The following is a 27,474-nucleotide window of genomic DNA, read 5'->3' as shown; positions in this document are numbered from 1 at the left end:
GTATAATAACGAGTGAAGCATCAATCATAGTTGTTGGTGTTTCATCAAGTACAGAGTCTGTATGTAGATCATTCAAATCATAAACTGCATACGAAATACATTTTCAATCATAAAAATAATGCTAAACTATTGGAACGGAGCGAGAATAGGATAGAAGTTTGAATGCCAAATAGTGTTCCTTCCCTTCTGAACCCTGTCGTGTGTCCAATCAGAAGTTTATGACCACATATGGGGTATTGTACTTAGGAGAATATGCTTTACAAATTTGGGGTGCATTTTCTCCTTTAGCTCTTGTGAAAATGAAAACATTCTACGTTTAATTGAATAAACTTAATTTTTCATTTTTATTGCCCAATTCTAATCTATGAAACACCTTTGGGGACAAAATGTTCACTACACATCTAGATTAATTCCTTGTGGGATTTCGTTTTCAAAATTGGGTCTATTTTGGGGTGTTTCCTCTGTTTTGGCACCACAAGACCTCTTCAAACCTGACATGGTGCCTAAAAAAATAATCTAATAAAAAGTAGGCCCCAAAACCCACTAGGTGCTTCTTCATTTCTGAAGTCTGTGTTTGAATCCAGTAGCACACTAGGGACACATGTGGGGTATTTCTAAAAACTGCAGAATCTCGAATTTGGGCAATAAATATTGAGTTGTGTTTCTCTGGTAAAACCTGTGTTACAAAAAAAATTGATTCAACTAGAATTTCTGAAAAAAAATGAGATCTGTAAGTTCCACTGTGCTTCAATTCCTTTGAAATGCCTAAAGGGTTAAGAAAATTTTTAAATCCTGTTTTGAATATTTTGAGGGGTACAGTTTTTAAAATGGGATCATTTATGGGAGTTTTTAATGTATGGGCCCCTCAAAGCCACTTCAGAACAGAACTGGTACCTAAATAAAAAAGGCTTTTGACATTTTCTTGAAAATGTGAGAAATTTCTGCTAAGTTCTTAACCTTGTAACTTCCTTGTAAAATAAAAGATTGTTCAAAAAACGATGCAAACATAAAGTAGACAAATGGTAAATGCTAATTGGCAACTATTTTGTGTGGTATTACTATTTGTCTTACAAGCAGATACATTTCAATTGTATAAAAATGCTCATTTTGGCAATTTTTCACTAGATTTTTGTTTTTCCACAATTAAATACTGAATGTATACACCAAATTTTACCGCTACTATAAAGTTCAATGTGTCACAAGAAAACATTCTCAGAATCGCTTTGATATATAAAAGCATTCCAAAGTTATAACAACCTAAAGTGACACGTGAGATTTGAAAAATAAGGCTCTGTCAGGAAGGTGAAAAGTGGCAGCAGCGGGAAGGGGTTAAAGTGGCAATACAGATGATTTTAAACTGTTATATAAAGCTTTATATGGCTGAATCGCACGTGCATTTTTTGTGTTTTGTTCAGTCAAAGCCAGGGAGAATTCATAAAGGATGGCTTATACTTTTCCTTCCTGGCAGATCCACTTCTGGCTTTGACTCAAAAAACTGCATCAAAAACTTAATTTGTGTTTCCAGCCTAATACGGATGTTATGTTTATGTTAACTTTATGGCTTAAATTAAAAAAAAACAGAAAATCCATTTTTAATCCTAACAGAAAATCTCAACATGAACTCTGAGGGGAACTTCGTCTTATTGCTAAATTTTAAAGTAAAAGATGAAGATATCATGCAGCAGTCTACAGGAGACAACCTTATTACCATTAATGTACATTCAGGACTTTACAGTACAGATCTATCATATAGTTCCCCTAATCACGATAAACTGTCTCCTGACAAATCGCAAATTGTTACTACAAGTGAAGGGGATAACATGTTTCAATGTGGTAAACAGTTTACAAAAAGCTTGGGTCGTTTTACACACAAAAGTCGTCACAAGGGAGAGAAGCCATTCTCATGTACAGAATGTGGGAAATGTTTTGCACGAAAATCAAACCTTGTTACACATGAGGGAATTCACAAAGGAGAGAAGCCATATTCATGTTCAGAATGTGGAAAATGGTTTGCACGAAAATCAAACCACATTGCACATAAGAGAATTCACACAAGGGAGAAGCCATATTCATGTTCAGAATGTGGGAAGGGCTTTACAGATAAATCACATTGTGTTAGACATGAGAGAATTCACACAGGAGAGAAGCCGTATTCATGTTAACAATGTGGGAAATGTTTTACAGATAAATCAAGTCTTGTTACACATGTGAGAACTCACACAGGAGAGAGGCCATATTCATGTTCAGAATGTGGGAAATGCTTTTCATGAAAATCACATTTTGCTATACGAGAGGAGTCACACAGGAGAGAAGCCATATTCATGTTCAGAATGAGGGAAATGTTTTAGGGAAAAATCGTGTCTTGTTCTACATAGGACAAGTCACACGGGTAAAGGCATATTCATGTTCAGAAAGTGGGAAATGTTTTAGAGTTAAATCGAGGCTTGTTATACATGAGAAGTCACATGGGAGAAGCTGTATTCATGTTCAGAATGTGAGAAATGTTTTACAGATAAATCGATTATTGTTACACATGAGAGAATTCACATAGGAGTGAAGCCGTATTCATGTTTAGAATGTAGGAAATGCTTTTCACGAAGATCAAATCTTGTTACACATCAGAGAAGTCACACGGGTGAAGATTCATGTTCAAAATGTGGGAAGTGCTTTAGAAATAAAACATATCTTGTTATACATGAGAGAATTTACACTGGAGACAAGTAATATTCTTGTTTAGAATGTGGGAAATGTTTTGCACAAATATTACGTTTTGTTATACATGAGAGAAATCACACGGGAGAGTCCTATTCATGTTCAGAGTGGGAAATATTTCACAGATAAATCGAGTCTTGTTGTACACGAGAAAAGCCATATTCATTTTCAGAATGTGGGAAGTGCTTTTTACGAAAATCGAATCGTGTTAAACATTGGGAAACTCACATAGGGGAGAAGTCATTTTGTTCTATATGTGGAAAATGTTTTACATGGAAATACAATTTTGAAACTCATCAAAAAAATGTTAAAAAAAACCTGTATTCTTTGGAATGTGGGAAAAGCTAGAGGAGCAAAAGAGATTTTTAACTCATCAGGTTATTCACAGACAATAACTCCTTGGTGAGGAAGCCAATTATGGACTTGTGAACACAGCCCCAATTGTGTTTTAAATCTGATGTGTCACTTTGTGAGATTAATTTAAATGTCCTTTAACCTTTCCTGATATCTGATGCGTAGATACAGCACTGTTGTTCCACAAACTGCTGTACATGTATGACGGCAAGACTGCACCATGACCAAAAGTTTTGAGAATGACACAAATTTTGGTTTCTACAAAATTTGCTGCTCAGTTTTTATAGCGCCAATTTGCATTAAAGGGGTTTTCCAGGGACATTATTTCTTCCAGGCTAGGCTGCGCACGAGCACTGAGGAGTTTCAACAATAAGAGGCAAATGGTTCGGGCATTGAGGTGTAATCAAAGAATTCAAAGGGGCGGATATTGAGGAGACTGTAAACCAATAGGATGCCTTAAAACCGTGTCTATTTCAGAAGTCCCGGGTTTAAGGTATTCTATTGGTCCACAGCCTCCTCAATGTCCGCTATGTTCATTCTTTGCTTCTACTTCAATAGCAGCACAATTTTCTTTGCGTGCATGCTATTCCTCAGTGAAAATTGAGGAATAGCATGCCCGCAAAGAAAATCGTGCTGCTATTCAAGTAGAAGCAAAGAATGAAAGGAACGGACATTGAGGAGGTCGTGGACCAATAGGATGCCTCAAACCCAGGATTAGAAGTCCCGGGTTTGAGGTATCCTATTGGTCCACAGCCTCCTCAATGTCCGCTCCGTTCATTCTTTGCTTGTACTGCAATAGCAGCACGATTCTATATCTAGTTATAATGGTACATATATTTGGGGTACATATATTTAGGGATGATGGGGATCGCATTAGATATCTGAACTGCGGTCACAGGATTCTGTGTCCGCACCTTAGATAAAGCAGGTAGGCAGGATACACTAAAGGGGAAGGGAGAACTACGGGGTGGGCCAATAGACACAGAGAGGGTGAAATAATTAGTAAAGAACAGCCCTGTGTCAGTGAAGTATCGACACAGGGCTGTGTATATGCTAACTCTCTCACGTACGAGCCTGTGTCGAGAAAAAAAAAAAGAGACCGATGAAAATCAGAACTTCCGGCAGGGCAGAGATAGGGAGAATAGGAAGTAAAGTTTTCAGATTTAATACAGACTATATTTTAGCAACTTTATTAAATAGTTACATAAAATATTACTTCAACAATTTTGTGTTCCTGGAAAACCCCTTTAACTCTAGATTGTTAGTTGAGTGATCAGATGAACTGTAATTAATTTAATCACAAAATCCCCATTTCCACTGCATTTCAGCCCTGTCACAAAATGACCTACTAACATAGTTTTAGTTATCTAATCGTCAGCTCAAGAGAAAGTGTTAACAGGACAAGGCAAATTATATCTCTCTGTCATGCTGATTGAATTATACGACCAGACTGGTTGCTTTAAAAGGGGGAGGGTTTTTAACATGTCCATTAAGGACGATGACGTAGAAACGTCTGCATGCATGCGCGACAGTGCTCTCCCCACGATTCTCATCCATGCACAGCACCACCGATGCCATGCACTGCTAGCCTCCAGAGGCCACTGCTGAAGATCCTGGGGTGACCCCTGGAGTGTGTGATAAACTTGAGTGGTATTGACCGCCCTGACCCTGATTTTGTCCTCTCCCTTTAAATGTATGCAGTGCCGGTCTGCCATGACACCACAGATATCTTGACTGGCCTGCTGTGATACTGCCGCTACTTTGCTATTGCCTCTGTGCTGCTCCACCTGTACTGCACTGTACTGCTCCACCTGTGTTGCCCCACCTATGATATTACACCTAGCCTCCCAGTAGCTCGGGGATTAATCAATTTTAGAGGCTGAGTTTGTGCAAATTCTCTTAGGAGCTCTGGAGTGCCCTGAACTTTTAACTTCACTGCATTTGAGGAATAGGTTGCTAAACCTTAAAAGCAAACCACTAGATAAGCTATGTATCTATATTTTATATATGCTAGACTGCTCTCATTAGGAAACAGTTGGCTAATTACTTGTGATAAAACCTGGGACAAACGTACATTGAATTTGCATGAAGGCTATTATTCTGCATGAAGTTCTTTATGTGCATAGACTGCAATGGTCCGCAATAGCCTACAATAGTGTGTAATAGTGATATATATCAAGCGTTTCAGCTCAATGATTGGATGGTACAGATGACAGAATACAAAGTAAAAGCTGGGTAAAAATCTGTAATAAAACCCAGATAAATGTGCATTGAATCATTACGAAGTTAATACATGCATTATATTCTTTAGCTACCTAAAGTGGGCAACAGCTGCAATGGCCAGCAGTGAAGCTCATTGTATTTCTGTGACATATATTTTCTGGGGACTGAACTTTGCCTTACTTATTGTAGCGTCCATGGCCGCGGGCTGTCGGGTTTACTCACCTCCCGACACTCGCAGCCATGGATCAGTGAGTGCTCACTGCCAGCACTCACTTCTGCTCCGGTCTGCTGTGTCCCGTAGGGTGCGCGTGCACGCTCGTACCCGGTCTTAAAGGGCCAGCGTGCGCACATGTGAACAATCATCATCAACTACACATGATTCCTGGACTATAAGAAGGGCCCTGCCCTTCTGATCCTTGCCTGAGTGTTGTTAGTGTATCCCAAGTCTGTCTTGTAAATGGTCCCTTAGTGTTTTCCCGTTCCAGTTGTTACCCGTGCCCTGTTACCTGTATCCCGTGCTGTGTTCTCGTTTCTGAGTCTCTTAGTGTTGGAGTCGTGCCCTACTGCACCTGCTGTCGTTTGCCACGTCCAGTGTCTTCTGCCACGTCCAGTGTCGTCTGCCACATCTAGTTTCGTCTGGCGCAACCTGCTGCACCTACCTCCCTCCGTGCTGAAGCCACAGACACTGTCTGGACTAGTTCAGGTACCCATGTGCTACTAACTGCTATAGACTGTGACTAGGCCAGCTGCCTCTCCGCTATGGCGGAGAGGCCTAGTGGGTCCACATACCCTGTGACCATGACGCTTTTATATACGTGATATACAGGATATAAGGAGTGGAGAATCTCTGAAAAATTTTAACTATTATATACTCTATATGTGCTCCATGCGATTGCAAGTTTGGTAACATAAATCTGTGGTAAATGACACCAGGAGCAGAAAGGCCTTGAACCACGAAAAAATCGGCCCAAAAACCAATACATAAATGACCACATTACCCTCTTTTTCCGATTTTTTTTTTTTTTAAAGACTACACCGGTCCATGTTTTAAATTCTTCCAGGGCAGTGTGCTCATCTGAAGAGATGTTTTGAGTAGGTGGCAATTCGCTAATTTTGTTGATGTCATTGGATACCAACTCAACAAGAATCTTAACCTGTCAAGGGGGGGGGGGCATATTTTTAGACTTATGTTTCCACTTGTCATGTATATCGCTTATAGTTTCTGCCTCAATAGTTAGAGAAGAAAACTCTTCTTAGCTGCCTGAGATCCTGCCTTCCTCCATTAAATCCTCCAGAGTTCTAACCGTTTCCAGTTCTTCCTGATTGAGAAACCCTACCTGACTGCTGTCAGATCCATCTTTCTTTTTAAAGATTTTTTTAAAAATGAACTTACGTCCAAAAAGATGGAGGTCCTTAATGACTTCAAATTTATTGAGACGTGGGGTCATTCAGAAATTAAAGCCCTTTTTCAGGAATCTAGTTTGAGTACTGGTTAAAACATGACGGGATAAATTAAGTATTTTCATGCCATGAGCCAGAGGATGCATCACCTTATCCCCCAGAATGGTCTTCTTCCCCTTGGTTGCGATTGATACCCCCATCTTGCTCTGTCCCTTAAAAAAAGGAGTCAGTGAGGCAAAGTCTTTTGGAGGCTGGCCTGGTGTCAAGAAGGAAAGCAAAGAAGCCACTTCTCTCCAAGAAAAACATCAAGGACAGACTGACATTCTGCAGGAAGTAGAGGGATTGGACTGCAGAGGACTGGGGTAAAGTTATATTCTCTGAGTAAGCCCCCTTCAGACTGTTTGGGACATCTGGAAGACTGATTGTCCGGAGAATAATAGGTTAGCGCTCCCATGAGTCTTGTATCATGCCAACATAAAGCATCCTGAGGCCATTCATGTGTGGGGTTGCTTTTCAGACAAGGGAGTGGGCTCACTCACAATTTTGCCTATGAACACTTCTATGAAAATGAATGGTATCTAAACATCCTCCAAGAGCAACTTCTCCCAACGATCCAAGAGCAATTTGGTGATGAGCAATGCTTTTTTCCAGCATGATGGAGCACCATGTCACAAGGTAAAAGTGATAACTAAGTGGCTCGGTAAATAAAACATTAAAATTTTCGGGTCCATCGCAAGTAAACTACCCAAATCTCAATCCCATTGAGAACCTTTGGTCAATCCTCAAAAAGCAGCCGGACAAACAGAAGCACAGAAATAGTGATTTGGCAACAATGTGTTGTCATCAGTGATGATTTGGCCCCAGGGCCACCATCAGAAATTTCTTGGCCCCATACAGCCAAGGAGTCTGGGGCCCCCCTCACTATTGCGGCGGGCACAAAGTAAAGGGGTGGGAGGTAAGGCAGCCGTAAAAAGCAAACTAGTAGGGTCTCGTTCGAGGGGCAGGGCTAAGACAGCTGGTGGGTATCAGGGGGCAAGGTGGAGAGACTAAGTGCCAGGGCTCAAAGGGGAAAGGAGGAGGGGATTTCTGGGAGAACATGAAGTGGCATTGGTGGCGACACCGGACATGAGGGCGACCATGCCGTCCGTCAGAACGGGCACTCCCCCCGTGGCCGGCGGCGTACTATAGCAGAGCAGGTATCTCCCTGCTCCGCAATCTACTAGCGCCACTGTAGCTCCCTGAAGGAGCGAAATACCTGTGTGGCCAGGTGTTCCGCTCCTGGTGCGCTCCTCTTGATATCTCTGTCCGTATATGGACAGGGGCAATTCCTGAAGGGGAATCCCCGTCCACAGCGTTGCTGACTCTGTGACCGGGGGATTCCACTCCAGGAGAAGCCCTTGACGTTACTGTCCATAAATGGACACAGACGACAGGAGTGGAATCCTGGAGTGGAATCCCCGGTCACAGCGTCGGCAACGCTGTGGATGGGGATTCTGCTTCAGGAGTTGCCCCTGATGTCACTGTCCATATATGGACAGAGACATCAAGCAGAGTGCTCCAGGAGCGAAATCCCCGGCCACAGGGGGATTCCGCTCCTTCAGGGAGCTACAGTGCCGCTATCTATAGGAAGGGGGTGCTATCTTCAAGGGGGCTGTGTGGCACTACCTGCAAGGGGGCTCTGTGGTACTACCTACCATGGGGCTGTGTGGCACTACCTACCAGGGGGCTGTGTGGCACTACCTACAAGGGGACTGCGGCACTGCCCACAAGGGAGCTGTGTGGCACTACCTACAAGGGGGCTGTGTGGCACTATCTACAGATGGTCATTTTACTGTGAGTGGGGGGCAGATGGTCATTTTACTGTGTGTGCTGGGTTGATGGTTATTTTACTGTGAGGGGGGGCTGATGGTCATTTTACTGTGGGGGGGCTGATGGTCATTTTACTGTGAGTGGCGGTCTGATGGTTATTTTACTGTGAGTGGCAGGCTGATGGTCATTTTATTGTGAGTTGGGGGCTGATGGTAATTTTACTGAGAGTGGGGGCTGATGGTCATTTTACTGAGAGTGGGGGCTGATGGTCATTTTACTGTGAGTGGGGGCTGATGTTTATTTTACTGAGAGTGGGGGGCTGATGGTCTTCAAGTGGTTTCCACCTCTGCCCTCAAATTTAAATTAATAGGGGGCAGTAAATACCTGCATCGCTCGTTTTGGAGCTTTTTTTTCCTGCGTCGTTTGCATTCGCTTCAACAGTTTAAAAAAAAAACGCAAAAAAAAAAAAAAAACAGATCAAACAACGCTGTCACTTCCTGAAGGAATTTTGAGGCAGATTTGCCTTTCAAAAAACCTGTGTGAACATACCCTACGAGTGTAGTGCCTGTTTTTAGCCGTTTTCTGTCTTTCTCGAAACAATTTTTGGTAGAGGTGCCCTGAGGAAATTTTATATTTCCAGTGGTGCCTCGAGTCCGAAAATGTTGGGAAACTCTGTGCTAGGCTACAGGATCACCCAGGCTGACGCAAGGATCCCGTCGTGGAGCAGCTCAGCTTATCGTGGGAATGGGGCCTAGGTGAGTACAACTTCTTTTTTGGGGGGGGCAGTGTCTAAAAGGGGAGGTGAGGTGCTGTATGGCACTATTTACAAGGGGAGGTGGGGGCTGTATGGCACTGTCTACAAGGGGGAGGTGGGGGCTGTATGGCACAATCTACTTGAGGGAGGTTGGGGCTGTATGGCACTGTCTACAAGGGGGAGGTGGGGGCTGTATGGCACTGTCTACAAGGGGGAGGTGGGGGCTGTATGGCACAATCTACAAGGGGGAGGTGGGGGGATGTATGGCACGGTCTACAAGGGGGAGGTGGGGGATATATGGCACTGTCTACATGGGGGAGGTGGGGGATGTATGGCACTGTCTACAAGTTGGAGGTGGGGGGTGTATGGCACTGTCTGTGGCAGCCAGGGGAGGGGGGCATTATACTGTGTGGAGGCCACTAAGCGGACATTATACTGTGTAGGGGCACTAAAGAGGGCATAATACTGTGGGCACAATTAGAGGACAAAATACTGTGTCCTTGGAGGGGTTATAATATATTATTATTATACTGTATGGGGGGAACTAAAGGGGCATTATACTATGGGGGGCATTATAAATTTTTTTATTGGGCCATTTTTTATATGATGGGGTGGGGCTCCGAAAGATAATTTCGCACGGGGCGCCATCTAGCCTAAGGCGGGCCCTGTCACTACCCACCACAGGTTTGAAGGCTATGTAAACCTTTGAATGTGGTTTTTGTTGTTTGGTGCTACTTTGTAAATTATTTTATTAAAAATTATTTTTACTTTATGATATATAGCTGCTTTGTATCCTGTATACAGAGCAGCTGAATCATGAACTGAAACCTTTATCTGTCAGGTCAGCGGGACTGGCGGGTTCAGTGTCAGCGGGTCCTGCGTGTCCCTGTCCATAATTTTAGATTTGATTGATAAAAGGTGGATCCTGACCCGCCGACACTGAACCTGTCAGTCCCCTGGACCTGACGGATTCAGGTCTCAGCGCATGATATAGCTGCTCTGTATACAGGATACAAAGCAGCTGTATCTCCAAAAGTAAAATTTTTTTTTAATAAAAAGTATTTACAAACTAGCACCAAACAGACTGGTAAAACAAAAAACACATTCAAAGGTTTACATAGCCTTCAAACCTGTGGTGGGTAGTGACAGGGCCGGCCTTAGGATCTCTCCCTCTCCCCCAGGTATCCTCTCTCCTTCCTCTACCCCTCTCTTCAGATATCCTCTTTTACCCCAGTTATCATCCCCCTAGTATAATGTCTCCTTTATAGTCATCCACCCTCCATTATTATCTCCTACCCACTACACCATCATCTCCCTTTCCCCATTGTCATCTAACCGCCCTTCCACCCCCCCCCCCCCCCCCATAGAAAGCAAGTGTCTTATCCAGGTCTGTATGATCCTCCGGACACTGAAGCACCACATTGTATCACTAGCAGCGACGGCTCTTATCTCCTGTGCTGCGTAACGGGACAATAAACCTGTCTTCTCCCTCTGCTACACAGCCCGGGAGATAAGAGGTAAGCGGTGCTGCTGGTGATACAAGACCATGAAGCAGAACTGAGAGTGTATAGTACCGACATGGGTAACATTGCTTTTGATTGTGGGGATGTAATGTGGGGAAGTTCCGGGCAGCAGCAGCAGCCTGACAGACATTACATACTGACACACACATCACATACTCACTTTGTCAGGAGTCTTCTTCTGCTGCTGCTGCTTGACGCCTTCACTGCATTCAAACCACCGCTGCCTTCATGACATCTCCCTCCTTGTCTCCTCCACCCATGCTGTCACGTCGCTGTGGAGGAGGAGGGGCAGGCTCTATGTGAATAGTTGGCCTTCTGATTTTACTTTGATGTAAAGAACGGGCCTCGGCTCTGTGATGGGACCTGTTCCTTTTACCAAAGTGAAATCATAAGGGCCCGTGAGCAAATGAATTCCAGCAGTGGAGCACAGGCCCACATTTTTGGACATTTATGACCGGGCCCCTGACGGCAGTACCGCCAGTACTGCCCTGATTGGCCCAGAAACGGATATCCAGCATGCCATGGAGAATTTCGCAAGTCTTGAAAAAGAAAGGTCAACGCTGTAAATATTGAGTCTTTGCATAAACTTGATGTATTTGTCAATAAAAGTTTAAAAACTTATTAAATGCTTATAACTGTACTTCAGAATACCATAGAAACAACCGACTAAAAGATCTAAACCGCTGAAGCAGAAACTTTGTGAAAACCAAAATTTGTGCGTCTCAAAACTTTTGGCCAGGATTGTAGTATTGACCATTTCCTTTCAAAAAGGTCAAACTATCTATGTATTTAAACATCATACATCCAGTATTAAATTCGTGTTTCAAAAGTTTTAATCAACAAACAAATTTTTTTTTGTGTTTATTGGAAAATATTCCTGATCCTGTGTGAAGGGATTATCCTAAGAAAATAAATGATGAACTATCCTCAGGATTGAAAATCTTTATCTGATTGGTGGGTGTTCGACTCTTGGAATCCACATTAAGTAGCTTTATTAAAGGGGCCATAGTGCTGGTGCAAGTGCTGCTTCCCCGTCATTCCTTTCACTGCTCCATACTGTTTGACGGGGAAACACTTGTAGTTCTGCTTCACTCTATTACACGCTACTGCCATTCATTTTTCATTTACAACATCTCCATCTTGGGGCCTGGCTACGTTGCACTGTAAAGGTGTTAATATTTTTTACCTACAAAAAAATTATATATTAAAAGCATTAGTCAATGAAAAATAAAATTAACAACATAAAAGACTTATGGCCGGAGCTCCCTGCTAGGCATAAGAAACAGCAGCTCATGGAAAAATGGTTCCTTGCCTGGGCTACATCCTTCTGGAACCTATCCCGCACTGACCTATATCTCTTCTAGATGACACTTTCCACAAAATAAGGGACCAAAAAACAAAATTAAAACATGGTTGTAAGATCATTTTGATGTACAGAAGAGTAACATTGAGAAGGTCTGGTCTTTGTTTTTTGGCGTGTTGCACATCCCTAAATCTAACTAACAATTTAAAAATGAATGTAAGCTTAAAGTCTACTATAAAAAAATTTTAAAAAATTTACATTTTTCAAAAACATAATAAAAGAAAATTCATAGACACCATATGTGTAGCTTAATTATGAATAATCAAAAAATACAAGATTCATGTTTTACAAAACAGTGAAATTAACATGAAACCCTCGTCTGCTGCGTTGGATGAGTGTGAGGGACGTGTGTTCCAGCTTTGTATTGGAGTGTATTGTGTGTATTCACATGTGTCATATTTTGATGGCAAAAAACACCATCTACTATGATCCATACAAAGCATACAACGCAGATGTTAACCCGTTGGGGAGCAGCTTATCTTCGCCCTTATTGAAATTTATGAAAAATATTGCATTAAAAAAGAAGTCAAATGGAAACTTGACAAACGGCACACTATGTAGGTCACTATGGCACACTGTGCTATTTACATACCCCAACGCTGTAATATTAGGTGTATTAGAATGGCGCATTACGTAAATAGCATAGCACACATTGATACCTTTTTTAATTATAGTAGCGTGCCATTTGTCAAGTTGGTGCTTGCTCCATCTGTCCATATTCATCATCAGTTATAATGTGAAGGTTATTAGGGACATAAAGGTATTATAACTTATAGACCAGAAACAAGGTAAATGTTCACAGTTCTCACTAATATCAGCATATCGGGGAAATCCAGTTGACCTATTGAAGACTCATGCCAATGAAATAATCTTACTTGATTCATGGAATTGGAGTCACTGTTCCCATGAAGGACATGACTGAATATGTTTTCATTCATCCAATTTTGACCTCTGCCTTAACATGAACTGATATCTTGTCATCCATAATCATCGCTGAATTAAAGACATTCTTCTGCTGATCATCTAGAGAATCCTCACTCTTAGAATCAGAAGTGTCAGAGGTCAGATAGTAGGACATAAAACTTAGGAAAGAAGTGTTAGATATGCTGCTGTAGAAGAGGTTTGCTGAAATCCTGGCAGATACACCTTTGCAGATAGAAGACTCCTGGTAACAATTTGAAAGCTCAGATTCCTCAGATAAATTCACTTTCGTAGCATCTGCATCACTCGAGGTTCCTTCAGGTGACTCAGATTTGTTCTCTCCAACATTCATCCAGGAACATCAAGACTTTAGTAGATTTACTCCTCTTATTCGAGCCTACAGCTAAAAGATGACTGAACGTCTTCAGTACTCCAAGTTTGTTCCATGATGCCGGTGGCTCAATATTTTCAAAGTTATTTTGCCATTCAACAAAACTATTGTAATCTTTGTCTGTGGAAACTGCTGACTGCCATGGAAATTTACCTGTGAGCAAGCTATAGAGACAAAACTAAAGTACCATACATCCAGTGTGTAGTCTACAAGCAAAGAGTGCATGTCCGTAAGTTGAAGCATCTCCGGGGGCCATATTTGAGGTACTGCCAGACTTACTCCTCGTTATTGTTCCTTTGACTCGTGAAAGACCAAACGATATAATTTTGTTACAGTGACAGTCCTTATGAAACACCAAAATATTCTCTGCTTTGATATGATGATGCACCAGCCCTTTACTGTGGATGAATTGCGGGGCACTGGAGATATGCACCGCACATCTCTTTACTGTGTCTTCGGAGAGTCTAACCTGAAATAGAGAAATAAAGTAAGTCAACACAACTGAAATATTACTACAGGAAGGAAAGGATGTTGGGAATGTAGTTCTGAGGTAATTCAGGGACTTCTACTTACATTATGTGCAATAACAGAGAACAGATCACTACCCATCGACAGCTCCTGGGTAAAAGCAATGTAGTCACAAGTCTTGAAGGCAATGCCATAAGTTCCAATGATGTTGGGATGGGAGGAGAGGAAGAAGGATATGCTCAACTCCATGAGGAAGTTCAATTCTGTGGTTTTGTTCCTATCTAGAACATTTAATGCTTTATTTGATCTGTTTATGAAAGGAACATAATTAATTGTACTTACATCACAGATAGGTTTTATAGTATCGTCTCACTCGACATATGCAAATCAGTAAAAGTGTTCTGTGGACCCTTCTGGTCTCTTACCCATTTGTTCCCAAATTGCACCATTTTGCAGATTCCTAGATGTATGCATCCTGGTAAATGTCGGCACTATTCATAAATCTCCCCCATTATATCTATACCATGGAGATATTGTCTTGTTATGGTCTACAGACTATTCCATAGCTATAGTGATGGGTAATTGACCACACTGACCTGTTTTCTTCTCTATTACCATGAGCACAGAACCAAAGCCTCCATCTCCAAGCTCCTGTATCACATGGAAGTTCTCCTATAGATCTAGCTGCTGTAGACTGTGAGAAGCCATGGAGACAAGTCATTCCAGGATCAGCTCCACGTCTTGTATACTGGAGGCCATAGTATCCTGTAAAAGTTACAGACAGTAGAATATTTTATACTCTTCCATATATTTTCCTCTGACCATATAAAAAGAAATGAAATAGATGATGTGTATATACACACACACACACACACACACACACACACACACACACACACACACACTGTATATATGAATATAATGCAAATGGCAAATGATAAAAAGAGAAAAATGTCATTGTAAGTAGGACAAAACAATATAAAATTACCTTGGAGAAATTAATCTTGAGTTGGGATCAGATTCCAATTCTTCGCAAAAAGACAAAGTTTCAGGAAGGTAGAAGAAGTCCCTGGAAGCAGAGGAAGTCACTTACCAGAGAAGGTGGGGACTGCTTTATATGATGGGGTAAATTTACACAATGGTCACTGAGCTCCATGCTTGGCTGAGAATCAATTTGTACGTTTATACATAACATCATCAGCCATTGAGTGAATTTGTATTTCAGTAGTGTTCCTACAGACTGAAGTCAAAGGCGCGGTGTAAAGTGTAGAAACTGAATTCTAGACAGACCCCATTCTTAGAAAAACTCTTCTTTATTTTCTCACATTCAAACCCTAAGTGAGCACTGTACACAGGGAACCAGAAAGTAGGGGCAGAAGGGACTATTAAATAAGGAACACAGGGAACCAGAAAGTAAGAGGCACAGGAGACCAGTAAGTAAGGGGCACATAGGACCAGCAAGTAACGAGCACAGGGGACCAGAAAGTAATGGGCAGAGGGGGCCAGTAAGTAAGGGGCACATTGGATCAGTAAGTAACGGGCACAGGACACCAGAAAGTAATGGGCACAGGGGACCAGAAAGTAAGGGGCACAGGGGAGCAGTAAGTAGGGGCACAGGGAACTAGAAATATGGGACACAAGGAACCAGTAAATACGGGACACAGGGTACCAGTAAGTAAGTGGCACAGGGGACCAGTAAATAAGGGGTCTACTGACACCCACAAAAAAGCTTCCAACTGTCTCTAAAATTAAATCTAAGGAACTAAACTGTTTATTTTCACTGCCCACAATTACTGGTGGGTTCTTGTATAGAATATTACGAGCACCAGGGTACATTTTGTATACAAGTGCTTTGGTGGCATTTTTAATTTTCAACCATTTTAAATGTGCAGCTTCTGGCGTTTTTCTAGTCTTATACAAAAGCCTGTAATATAAACAACAGAAATAAACTCCATACCTAGGGCACACTCCACCCAGAAACGCCATGTAAACGCCAAAAACCAAAACACTGTGTATGTACATATTCAAAATATTTTTCAATAGAGTTTACAGTAATATCTGTAAAATCAACAAGAGATTCCTGAAGGTACTAAAGTAAATGAACCCAAAACATATTTTATTTTGAATTGTATTAGTTTTATGTTATATTAATATCTGTAATGACGGGGTAGGGAGACAGACAGGTGAGCCCTAATCTACCCGCCACTCAGTCCCTGCCTACTTGCAACGGCCCGTCCTAGGCGACGACGTACAACTGGGCGACGGTCCCTACGCTCAATAAGTGCACGACAGACAAACAGACAAGAGTACACAGAAGCTAAGGGAAATGGGGCCGTTGCCCACGGCAACACAGCGAGCAACCGGAGTAGTGAACGAGCCGAGTCAAACCAGGAGTACAAATCGCAGAGCAGGAACGTAGTCAGTAAAGCCAGGGTCAAAAATGAAGGAAGGTCAATAATCATAGCAGGAGCAGCAGAGCCAGGAAACAAAAGAATCACAGGCAAAGGAGGAGCAGGAAATGCAGGTATAAATAGACAGAGGGCGGGAGCTAGCTCCGTCTGGCCAGGCTGTGATAGGCTCTCCCACTCCTCAGCCTCCCAGCCTGACTGGTAGAAGATCGTGTCACTCTCTCAGACTTAGGAGCAGGTGCAGACTGATTGCCCATGGGCGTCGACACAGAAGCTGTGTCTGGCAGATCCTTTACAGTACCCCCCCCCCCTTTTAAGAGGGGCCACTGGACCCTTTCTAGGTGGACCTGGCTTATTGGGGAAGCGAAGTGTAAAGGATCTGCCAGGCACAACTTCTTTGGATACGCCCATAGGTAATCAGTCTGCACCTGAGTCTATGTCTCTGAGACTGACTTCATCTTCCACCACTCAGGATGGCAGGCTTAGGAGTGGGAGAGCCTATCGCAACCTGGCCAGACGGAGCTAGCTCCCGCCCTCTGTCTATTTATACCTGCCTTTCCTGTTCCTCCTTTGCTTGTGATTCTTCTCGTGTGGTTTCCTGGCCCAGCTGCAGCTTCTAACACTTTGATCCTGCTCCATACTGACCCTGGCTTACTGGCTACTCTGCTGCTCTGCGTTTGGTGCCTCGTACACTCCTGGTTTGACTCGGCTCGTTTGCCTCTCTTGTTGCTCACGGTGTTGCCGTGGGCGGCTGCCCCATTTCCCTTGGCTTTGTGTGCCCTTGTCTGTTTGTCTCGTGCACTTACTGAGCGTAGGGACCGCCGCCCAGTTGTACCCCGTCGCCTAGGGCGGGTCGTTGCAAGTAGGCAGGGACAGAGTGGCGGGTAGATTAGGGCTCACTTGTCCGTTTCCCTACCCCCATCATTACACGAAGATGGAACCTCCTGAGCAATACACCCAGCGTGAACATCCCGGGCGGGTACCCAAGTCCTCTCCTCAGGCCCGTATCCTCTCCAATTGACCAGGTACTGGAGGGAGCCTTGGACCATCTTGCTGTCCACAATCTTGGCCACATCGAATTCTACCCCTTCAGGGGTGAGAACAGGGACCGGAGGTTTCCTCGAGGGAGCCAAGGACGGGGAGCAGCGTTTCAGGAGGGAGGCATGAAACACGTCGTGTACTCGAAAAGACAGGGGTAACTCCAGTCGGAAGGAGACAGGGTTAAGGACTTCAATGACCTTGTACGGCCCTATATATCGGGGAGCAAATTTTTTGGACCGGACTTTAAGGCGTCAATTTTTAGAAGATAGCCACACCAGATCCCCGACCACAAACAAGGGGTTAGCAGAATGTCTTCTATCTGCCTGAGTCTTTTGTATGCTCTGGGACGCGTCTAGGTTCTTCTGAACCTGGGCCCAGACTGTGCACAGTTCCTGATGAACAACATCTACCTCGGGATTGTTGGAACTACCAGGTGAAACGGAGGAGAACCGTGGATTAAACCCAAAATTACAGAAAAAGCGGGAAACCCCTGACGAGTTACTGACCCGGTTATTAAGGGAAAATTCGGCGAGGGGAATGAAGCTGACCCAATCTAAACTGGCACCTCAAGGCAGGGTCATTCCACCGAGAAGCTACACACCACTTCCTAAAGTCAGAACAGTACTCCTCAACAGGTCTCTTACCCTGACGTAAGGTCACCAGCTGACTCTCGGCAAAGGCAGTCTTGTCACTCTCGTCATATATGAGCCCGAGAGCGGAAAAAAAAAGATCAACAGAGGAAAGTTCAGGGGCGTCAGGAGCCAAGGAGAAGGCCCATTCTTGGGGCCCGTCCTGGAGCCGGGACATAATTATACCCACTCGCTGGCTCTCAGAACCTGAGGAGTGGGGCTTTAAACGGAAATAGAGCCTACAACTCCCGAAAGGAGAAAAAAAGAACCGGTCAGGCATCTTGAGGTGGGGTTCAAGATGTGAGGTGGGGGGAACTACCAGGGTAGCATCATGCTGGTTGCCCATCTGAGCCAGGGCTTGGACCTGTAGGGAGAGGCCCTGCATTTGCTGTGCCAGGGTCTCAAGGGGGTCCATAGTTGTGTCAGGGACCAGGGTAGAAAAGGTATATAGGCCTGTGATTATGTAATGGCGGGGTAGGGAGACAGACAGGTGAGCACTAATCTACCCGCCACTTAGTCCCTACCTACTTGCAACGGCCCGTCCTAAGCGACGGCATACAACTGGGCGACGGTCCCTACGCTCACTAAGTGCACGACAGACAAGCAGACAAGGGTACACAGAAGCTAAGGGAAATGGGGCTGTTGCCCACGGCAACCCCGTGAGCAACAAGAATAGTGAACGAGTCGAGTCAAACCAGGAGTGGACGAGGTACAAAACGCAGAGCCACGGAAAACTCGGATGAACCAATGCAACTCGGGGCCTCCGTGTCTCTCCAACAACGTAGAGACTTCCGCAGGAAGAATGGTCTCTGCTTCTACTGTGGGGAGGACAAGCATCAAGTGAAAAACTGTCCTAGGTGTAAGAATAAGCAGCCGGAAGAACTTCCGCGCCTAAGTGATCATCGGGGTGGTCACTTGGACGCACAGGTATTTTCCCGTAAATATGAAACCTAATAAGATCTTGCTTCCCTTTCAGGTCTCTTTTGGTGGTAGGTCTGCTACCGGCAGTGCCTTCGTGGATTCAGGGTCTTCAGCTAATATTATGTCTGTGGAATTTGCTATGTCTCAAGCTATGCCATTGATTGATTTGCCTAAACCTGTTCCGGTAGTGGGTATCGACTCCGCTCCTCTTGCTAATTGTTATTTTACGCAGCATACCCGTTTTTGAACTCCTTGTTGGCTCCATGCAGTTGGAGCAGTGCTCTGTACTGGTTATGCAGGGATTATCGTCCGATTTGGTTTTAGGCCTTCCCTGGTTGCAGTTGCATAATCCCACGTTTAACTGGAATACTGGGGATTTTACCAAATGGGGTAATGAATGCATGACGTCATGTTTTTCTGTTAATTTTATTTCTCTCCCTGAGGAGGTGAACACTCTACCTGAGTTTATTCAGGTCTTTGCTGATGTTTTTTCTAAAAAGGCCTCTGAAGCGTTACCTCCTCATAGAAAATACGATTGCGCAATCGATTTGGTACCAGGAGCTAAGCTCCCTAAGGGTAGGATATTTAATCTCTCTTGTCCCGAATGTGAAGCCATGAGAGAGTATATCCAGGAATGCCTGGCCAAGGGTTACATTCGCCCCTCTACTTCACCGGTAGGTGCTGGCTTCTTCTTCATAGGGAAGAAGGATGGTGGTCTTAGGCCGTGCATTGATTACCGAAATTTGAATAAGGTCACTGTAAGGAACCAGTATCCCCTTCCTTTGATTCCTGATCTCTTCAATCAGGTTCAGGGGGCCCAATGGTTCTCTAAGTTTGATCTACGGGGGGCTTATAACCTTATCGGCATAAAAGAGGGGGATGAGTGGAAGACTGCGTTTAACACGCCCGAAGGTCATTTCGAATACCTCGTCATGCCCTTTGGGTTGTGTAATGCTCCCGCGGTCTTCCAGAATTTCATAAATGAGATTTTAAGAGACTAGCTGGGGGTATTTCTTATGGTATACCTTGATGACATCCTAGTGTTTTCCAAGGACTGGTCCTCCCACATTGAGCATGTCAGGAAGGTGTTCCAGGCCCTTCGGGAAAAGAAGCTGTTTGCTAAAACCGAAAAATGTGTGTTTGGGGTGCAGGAGATACCATTTTTGGGTCAAATCCTCACTCCTCATGAATTCCGCATGGACCCTGCCAAGGTTCAGGCTGTGGCGGAATGGGTCCAACCTGCCTCCCTGAAGGCGTTACAGTGTTTCCTGGGGTTTGCTAATTATTACAGGAGATTTATTGCTAACTTCTCGGTCATCGCTAAGCCTCTTACGGATCTCTCTCGCAAAGGTGCTGATCTCCTCCATTGGCCTCCAGAGGTGGTCCAGGCTTTTGAGATCCTTAAGAAGTGCTTTATCTCGGCCCCAGTGCTGATTCAGCCTAACCAAATGGAGCCATTTATCGTGGAGGTTGACGCCTCCGAGGTGGGAGTGGGTGCTGTCTTGTCCCAGGGTACCAGGTCCCTCACCCATCTCCGTCCCTGTGCCTACTTCTCCAGGAAGTTCTCGCCCACTGAGAGTAACTATGACATTGGCAAACGCGAACTCTTAGCCATTAAATGGGCATTTGAAGAGTGGCACCACTTCCTGGAGGGGGCTAGGCACCAGGTTACGGTACTTACCGACCACAAGAATCTGGTTTTCCTAGAATCTGCCCGGAGGCTAAACCCGAGACAAACTCGATGGGCGTTATTTTTTACTAGATTCAACTTTTTGCTTACCTATAGGGCTGGGTCTAAAAATATTAAGGCTGATGCACTGTCGCGTAGCTTAATGGCCAGCCATCCTTCGGAGGAATAGTACAAGCAGCAGCAGCAGAGCCAGGAAACAAGCAGAATCACAGGCAAAGGAGAAGCAGGAAATGAAGGTATAAATAGACAGAGGGCGGGAGCTAGCTCCGTCTGGCCAGGCTGTGATAGGCTCTCCCACTCCTCAGCCTCCCAGCCTGAGTGGTAGAAGAAGGAGTCACTCTATCAGACTTAGGAGCAGGTGCAGACTAAGTAACCACGGACGTCGACACAGAAGCTGTGTCTGGCAGATCCTTTACAATATATTTAAATATATATATATATATATATATATATATATATATATATATATACACTACCGTTCAAAAGTTTGGTGTCACCCAGACAATTTTGTGTTTTCCATGAAAACTCACACTTATATTTATCAAATGAGTTGCAAAATGACTAGAAAATATAGTCAAGACATTGACAAGGTTATAAATAATGATTTTTATTTGAAATAATAATTTTCTCCTTCAAACTTTGCTTTCGTCAAAGAGTGCTCCATTTGCAGCAATTACAGCATTGCAGACCTTTGGCATTCTAGCTGTTAATTTGCTGAGGTAATCGGGAGAAATTTCACCCCATGCATACAAAAACAACCAAATACCGAGATAACACTAAACGGCCTGTCCGAAGTGTTCCCTCCGGCCCCTGGGTTTAGTATGTATTAAGATCAGGTTGCAAATTGATCCTTGCAGAAGTGACGGGTAACCATCCAAGTGATTGTTAGGACTTTCGCGTATCCAGACTGTGACCCATAGGAGGCGCACCTGGCCGGAAGTGAGAGTACGTATGCGGGCTAATCCTCGGATGATCAATCTGAATGAGTTGCTGATTATTAAGTAACATCTCTGTAACTAGAAAGTTTATGGAATATCCATGGGCGCCTGAGACAGTAAGATAGTTTGGCTGCTGTTTAGGAAACCGATCAGATATACGCAGTTGCCCTACTGATCATAGGGAACCCCCATGACAGACTAAAGGATTTAGCAGAGTGCGTTGGGTCCTGGAGAAAATAAAAAAAAAATAAAATAAAATAAAATAAAAAGCAGGAACCCCAATGACAGACTAAATATAGGCCGAAGGGTTAAGTAGGCCAGGAAAATAGACTGAAGAGTTAGTGCGGATGTGGCCAGCTTTGTCTTGACCCTGATAACTTGCTGCAGCGTGACTTCACACAGCCAAAGAAAAAGTCGTCAAGATAAGGTTGGCTACATTAGTAAGTCTGGGATTTAGCAGAGGGCATGGGGAAATCTGGATCGAAGTATGCCCGAGGTAAAGTGCTGGCCAGCCGGGAATTGGGGCATAACACCCAAGGTACAGGGTGTGGAAAAACAGCAGCAGATATTGTTAGGAAACTAAGTGGGAAAAGGTTTAGTTTAGAACCTAGAGAAAATAACGTAGAAATCGAGAATGTCCAAGCATGTAGTTTTCAGCTATACTGGATGGGATGGTTTCTTGAGAGATGATGGGCCCTGGATTAGTAGACAGAGTTGCAGAGAACAGATAGAAGTGATTGAATGTACCAGATAAAAATAGGGAAAAAAAAAAAAACACATGGAAGCACAGTTGTCAGTTGTCAGTAAGAATTGACCAGCGTCTATTTCTATAGATAGAGACATTCCAGTAGAAAAGAATGTGCCAACGTATAATTCTTCTATGTACTGCTTTATAAACCAAAGGTTTACAGAAACAAGAGGTTTCCAAGGGTGACAGACGATCAGTTATCAGCCATACATTGAGAGAAAGGCGTCATCAGAATTCATAAAGGAATCAATTAACTCTTCACTTCCTAAAAAAGAAACATTGGGTGAAATGTTCAGGGATTATTGATAGAGAGATAGACGTGGATTAGGGATTGGCTAGAAATATAAATAAAGCCAATAGGATCATTTTAAGTGTAATGAACATGGATTGCAGAAGAAGTGAGATTAATAAAGTGAAGATTCTTATGTATTTCTATCCAGATCTGCTTGTTGGAATATACTGTATATCATCTGTCCTAAATTGTCACTAATGAAATTTCCTCTCGTTATAGGAGTTTTCCAAGACATTTTAAACAATACTGTAAATCTTTTTCCTTTTTGGTTTATTTAACAGTCATTTTAATAATTGCATGGAATGTCTAACAAGATTTATTGTTAATCTATAGTAACCGTGTTAGACTAATAGAACTAATGATAAGAGAAGAACGTGTGTTACTTACAAGAGCATGCCTCAGATATCCATTGTGGGAAAAAAACATGTGAAGAGGTTTTGTCATTGATTGACAGGAGCACATGGTGACATTTTGACGTTGTAGCTCATAAGTTTTGGCTAGTAAGGGGTTAATGCTACATTCTCTGTTATCTGTAGTTTAGCTGTGTCTACAGAAAGTGCACATGTAGTGCAAAATAAGAAGACAGGATTAAGTATTATATGTTTTATGTTTATATGTTATATGTTATGTTATTTGTGTTTTATGTGTCGACCACTATGGAAAACTTCATTCATATTTAAATTTAATATGATGCGCATTACTAAATGATTATAGTTCATTGGATGAAGAATCCAAGAATAGGAGTTTATACACAGTCACTCTAGTTATATACTTGTTTTACATAAGGTCACACACAAAAGGTATATAATGTGTGAGATTGAATTCTCAGTGCTGAGAGTGTCTGGGAACAGCTAGTATTGAGTGACTGGTGTGTGTGCTGAACTATTTTTAAAGGGAAATGGTTTCTTTGAAATCACCACATGAGAAGTGAGTCAACAAGAAAGATTTTTATGTCATTGTTACATTTTAGTTTATGATTATTTGATATTAACAAGTTTCTATTGGCATATGATGACGCATATAGTGCACGATATGTTTCATCATTTGTGTTAATGGATTGGTTTATTTAATATTGATATATACTAATTAAGGAAACAAGTATTTTGCTATTTTGCAAAGTTCTATTATTTAATTATAAGAGTATCCTTTCTGTTGAATGATGGTATATACATTACATATGCACATGACACACACACACACACACACACACACACACACAGAATATATTTTATGAAATGAAAATGCAAATAAGATTACAGCATTAACAGGAGCTGTCCAGTCAATCTTATAGTTTCTGACATCCTTGCAGCAATTCAGGTTGTCATCCAATATAAGGCTGATGGACAGATTGAAGTTACTGATGATATGCAACATTTTATGTGTGCAGCACTCTATGGGGATTGCACTGAGAGGAGGAGGACCTCACATCTCAGGCATTGAGGGCGGTCCTGGCCTCCTTCTGGGCGCAGGGTAAACAGATGTAGGACGTATGTCTGTGGCCCCTGTGACTTAAAATTGTTTGCAAACATCCCCAAACCTCAGTTGAAGCAGTGCCCTCCGAGCCTCCCACAGTTGAAAAGTATTGATAACCAGATAAGACAGTATTTGGAGGCCGGGGTACTGAAGAAATGTGTATGTCCTTATAATAAGCCCCTCTCCCAACTTTGTACCTTCCGTCTTGTATCTGTGTAGTAGCAGCAGCTGCTCTTCTCAAAGACAAGACAACAGACATAGTGCTAAGATTAGCCTCTAGTTCTCAGGGTGCCCCATGCTGTTAGTGAGATTCGTCATCAAGCACACACTAAGCACATGTCTACAAAGTATAAGACCAGTCTCATGGCCCCATATAAAACTAACCATACAGAGATGTACAGTGTTAAACCCTACTACATTGCTTCCGCAGGGTTCAACAAAGGAGGAAGAGAAGGATATATGGTCAATGGGGGACTTGAGAGGGAATGGGATAAGTCGCAGGAAATAGTAGACAGTGAATTTCCAGCCTGGTGGGAAGTTGATTTCTCAGCACATTTGATTCCCCAGTACCCAGATCGTCAACATAATTGTCTTGAATGCCAATAGAGATAAAAACATTAAAAAAGATGTAACAAAGGATCCAATATCTAATCCAGCTTTTGAGTTTCTTTTGTAGATGGTTCCAGGTACCACCATGAAGGATGCTACAAGACTGGGTATATACTGTCACCACTGAAACAGAGGTAATAATGTAACAACCACTCCCATCCTCCGTGTCAGCACAGGAGGTGGAGGTGAAGGTACTCGCTGAGGTGTGTAGACTGGCTGAAGGTAAAACCGCAAACATATATACTGACTCTAGATATGCTTTTGGTATTGCACATGATTATGGCCTAATCTGGAGGAGCAGAGATTTTGCTGGATCCACGGGTAAACCCATAATGTTGAGAGAGTGAGAGAACTGTTTGAGGCTCTGACACTGCCAAAGCAGGTAAATATACGTAAAGTGCAAGCTCTTACTAAAATGCAAACTACCACCGAAGCAAGGGGAAATAGACTAGTAGACAAGGCTGCGAAAGCTGCGGCTCTCAGGTCCCTCATAGAGGAGGACGTAGTATTCTTGACCAGCATAGTATCTGGTCCCATAGACATGATAATATTAAGTAGACTACAAAGTCAAGCCATATAAGAGGAAAAAGGACATTGGCAGACAAAAGGTGCCAGTGAAGGGGAGGATGGAATATGGAAGGTGGGTAACAGGATGTGCCTACCCAGAGTCCTCTTCCCCATGATAACCCAACTAATGCACGGACCAACGCAGGTGTCAAGAGAAGGAATGAGTGCAATGGTGACCAAATGGTGGGTACCCCCGGGGTTTCAGCAAGTGCTGTTGCCAGATTTGTCCAGAGGTGCAGGATATGTGTCTGCCATAACATAGGCAAAACTGTGCGGGTTGCAAAAAGGCATTTGGTAAAGGCGGCCTACCCATATCAGCGATTGCAGATTGACTCAGTTACCAAAGGTAGGACAGTATGAACATGTACCGGTCTGTGTAGATCTGTTCTCTGGGTGGCCTAAGGCGTGGCCAGTAACGAGGGCCACAGAAAAAGATAAAGATGGCTCTCAGAAGTGGTATGTAGATATGGGGTCCCTGAGACAATAGAAAGTGATAGAGGAATTCACTTTACTGGAGAGGAACTCCAAGACATCCTGCAGGTCCTGGGGATAGAGCAGCTTTTTCACACCCTGTATCCCAAGAGCAGTGGGAAGGTGGAATGGGACTTTTAAGTTAAAAATCCAGAAGGTCATGGCTGAAACCCATAAACCCTGGACTGAGCGCCTGTCCATTGCCCTCTGACCTCACCCGTTATGTGGGAGCTCTGAAGAAACAGCTCACGCAGATGTATAAATATGTTTATGATTCCATTCCAGAACCTAAGCGAAAGGAGGACATTGTATACAGTCAGGGGACTTGGCCTGTTTAAAGAGACACCGTAAAGCACTAGAGCCGCACTGTGACGTCCGCACCAAGTCCAGCTCACAACTTCCACATCCGTTAAATTGGAAGGAAAGAACTTGGACACGCCGGTCACTGCTGACAGGTCCTCAATCACAAGGCTGAACTATGAGTCTCGTCAAGCTCCGGCTGACCTTCATCTTCTCTGTCATCTCTACTTTACCTATTGTCTAAATGATGAGCTGGAAGAAGTGTTTAATGACAAGTTTATCAAACATCAAGCGATATCAGTATTGACTAAATTGCTGGACTATTGTATATGTCTCCATTCAAAGACGATGCCATATGTGAAGATATATGAAGTTATTGCCTCTGCCTTGCGGTCCCATCTCTTTTCCCTAGCGCTTAACCCTTACTCTCCTGGAGTTGTCGTTCTTGTAATAGCAGCAGGGGTATTGGTTCCGTCTGTTTACCCGTGTAAGATATTCAAAGAGGGAAGCGCTGTGGAAAACAGATCTCAGGCTAGGAATACTGCCGTCCATGATTGGATGTTAAGCCAATGACAGTGTGTGATGTGTAAACAGAGGTCAGGTTAATAAAAATGACATGTTGTTTGATGCTGTAAACGTCACCGGCTGTGAGGGAAGAGACACAGAATATGTATAGTCTGGGGATAAGAGCAACTGGCAGCTCCTAGTGCTCAGAAACAGCTAGAAAATGGATGACGCAGGGTCTAGAGGGTGTAACATGAGGTAATCTAACTGATAAAGGGGGTGGCATCGATGAATGCCACCGGACAGGGCATGATATTGTTCTCCTGGATTGCAGGAGTGTTAAATCACTCCAGGGATGTGCTTCAACCCAACATGTATGTCATATATGTGGGTACGAGGCATATAAGTGGTTGCAACCCAGGAGACCAGGAGTATGTACCTTAGCTAGACTACAACCAGCTACTTAGATAGAGATATATTATGTAACATGTTTGATTGCAAAAGTATCAGCAGTTAAGAAAATAGCACAGGATATTAAAGTGCATGAGGTCCAGACCACCCTAAGAACCGAGGTGGGAGAAAACATTCAGAGCCACCTGTGTACGTGACACTAAATGCTTCCATACCTGATAAAGTCATCTGTCAAGCCGTAGAAAACCACCAAGATAGATGGTATTGCCCGAATTGTGAAACCTGTAATTCCCTAAATCTTCAGGTGTGTACAGTATGTAACGCTGTGCGCTCACCTATTGCTAGACACGTATCCTGAGTATTCATCTCACGGTGAATGGCATTAAAAATGCCCTGGTCTAGGGGATCTAGCCAGAACGTAATCTCGGACGAATATTCGAATACATGGCTAAGCAATTTTATGTTCAAAAGAAGGGAATTGTCAAAGATATTTTAATTATCTTTATATGTGTGAACATATATTGCTTTAAATGGACAGTTGAGTTGTCACTGG

The 27,474-nt window shown here is 43.3% G+C and overlaps 1 protein-coding gene and 1 pseudogene across 1 annotated transcript in view; one reads left to right on the top strand and one right to left on the bottom strand.

Annotated features, from left to right (window-relative positions):
* Positions 1-3,277, top strand: part of LOC142677259 (uncharacterized) — a 75,456-nt pseudogene extending 72,179 nt beyond the window's left edge.
* LOC142697472 (oocyte zinc finger protein XlCOF29-like) overlaps positions 1-27,474 on the bottom strand; it is a 288,092-nt gene that overhangs the window by 150,818 nt on the left and 109,800 nt on the right. The window lies entirely within an intron of this gene.

Source organism: Rhinoderma darwinii, chromosome 1 (assembly GCF_050947455.1).
Source record: "Rhinoderma darwinii isolate aRhiDar2 chromosome 1, aRhiDar2.hap1, whole genome shotgun sequence".
Classification (NCBI taxonomy): Eukaryota; Metazoa; Chordata; class Amphibia; order Anura; family Rhinodermatidae; genus Rhinoderma; species Rhinoderma darwinii.
This window is presented reverse-complemented; position numbering and strand designations above follow the sequence as displayed.